Here is a 2,105-nt window from a genome sequence, read left to right as displayed (position 1 = left end):
TTTGGATATCATCCAAATTTTCAAATTTTTTGTCACATAGAAAGTGTTGTAACGATCGGAATAAATGGAAATCCGATGGTGCAATGTCGGTCGAGTATGGTGGGTGAGGTAGTACCTCTCACCCAAATTCATTAATTTTTCCAGGGTCCGTCTTACGCAGTGCGGTCTTGCATTATCGTGTTGCAGAATAACGCCTTTTTTGTTGACAATGGCTGGACACTTTTTAATTAAAGATTGATTTACTCGATCCAATTTTTCACAGTAAAGGTCTGAATTTACATTTTGTCTAGGTTTTAGCACTTCAAAATGAACGAATCCGCGAATACTCCACCAAACACATAAAAGCCCCTTTTTGGGATGTAAACCTGGCTTAGCAGTACTTCGTGGCGACTTATTCAGAGAGAGCCACTGCCTTTTGCGTTTGGAATTATCATACAGGACCCATTTTTCGTCTCCAGTGGTCAAGCGATCAAAAAACGCTCCTGCATTGTGCCGGTTAAGCAATAAGTTGCATGTGGTGAATCGGTTAGTTTTGTTTTCTTCGGACAGATTATGCGGGACCCAAACACTTGCTCTACTTACTTTATCAATCTGCTGCAAATGTTCTTGGATGGTCGACCAATGTTGGTTAAGAGTGTTTGACAGTTTCTCGATTGTCTGATACGGATTTGCTTCCACTTCCGCCCTCAACACGTCATTGTCTACAGTTGTTAGTCTTTCTGATCGATACGAGTCGGAAAGATCAAAATTACCGGATCTGTACTTAAAAAACCAACTTTGGCATTTACGAACGTCTAATGCACTTGGATAAACATCGCAAATGTTTTTGGTAGCAACTGTTGCCTTACTACCCTTCTGAAACTCAAAAAGTATACAATGCCGGATATGTACCTCTTCTGATATTTGATTGGTTATTTTGCCCAAAACTGCAAAAAGAAATTTTAAGATTTAATTATTTACAAGTAAACAAGTCACTTTAAATTTAAAATGTCTTTGGCACGACTTTGAAGTACACAATGAGCTGATAAATGATAAACAAATATTAACATGCGCAAAAACGACATTACTTTAAGGTCCCCCCTAATATTAAATAAAATTGACATGAATTTATTTTTATACATTTAAATAATATTATTAAATAACAAATAATAATATTATTTAATAAAAAATAGACATAATTGAAGCAATTACATCTCCTAATTTGTTTGTAATTCTACAAAGAATGGCGTAAGCAAAAAGGAAATATCACTCTGTTTGGATATGAGGCGGAGTAGATATTAGGTTAGCAGAAAAGAATTGTCAGGATTTTCGAAATGATAAGGATATTTAAGAATTAAAATAAAAAATATAAATATAAATAAGTTCAATCTAAATATTTATTTTAAAATAAAGTAAATATTGAATGGAATTTTATAATGATTTCTGTTTGTTCCAATAGGATTTATCGAACTGTTAAGTAAAGGAAATATAATTGAATAAAAACTATTAATATAATTAAGAATGGTAAAATCAAATGAAAGGAAAAAAATCGATTTAAAGCAGCGGTATTATAAGAAAATCCAACTCAAATCCATTGGACAATAAGGATTCCAGTATAGGGAATTGTAGAAATTAAATTAGTGATAACAGTTGCACCTCAAAAAGATATTTGACCTCAGAGAAGAACATAACCTTGAAAACCAATTGTTAATGAAAGAATAAAAATGGATGTTCTAATCATTCATGTATTAAATAATTTAAAAGAATTATAATAAAGTCCACAGCTAATATGAAAATATAAGAAAATATAAAATATTAAAGCTCCATTCAGGTGAATATTATGGCTTCACCGTGGGCGCTACCTTGACGTGGTAGTGGCGCTTATGGCCCAATGACTCCCTGGCTTTAGGAACGCCTCTAGTGGTAATACCAAAGGCAGAGAAGAGGCCTTACAAAGAGCGCCCCTCTAGATAGGCCGTGGCCTACTGAGGTGTTTAAAAAGATGATTGAATGGGATACGGTCGTGCTGCGGTAGATATTCCCCGTAGACTAGGCGAGTTGTAGTAGTTGCTTTCTCGTCCCCCTGCTCATGGTGCGGTCGTTTGCGGCTATACCATGGGCGAAGG

The 2,105-nt window shown here is 35.1% G+C and overlaps 1 pseudogene; it reads right to left on the bottom strand.

The window, feature by feature from the left end:
- Window positions 1-461: 461 nt before the first annotated feature.
- LOC106742333 lies at window positions 462-1,064 on the bottom strand (annotated as a pseudogene).
- Between the last annotated feature and the right edge of the window lie 1,041 nt (window positions 1,065-2,105).

Source organism: Dinoponera quadriceps, unplaced genomic scaffold (genome assembly GCF_001313825.1).
Source record: "Dinoponera quadriceps isolate SergipeBrazil2010 unplaced genomic scaffold, ASM131382v1 scaffold219, whole genome shotgun sequence".
NCBI lineage: Eukaryota > Metazoa > Arthropoda > Insecta > Hymenoptera > Formicidae > Dinoponera > Dinoponera quadriceps.
Note: the sequence above shows the minus strand (reverse complement) of the source record. Positions and strands in the feature narration are given on the sequence as shown.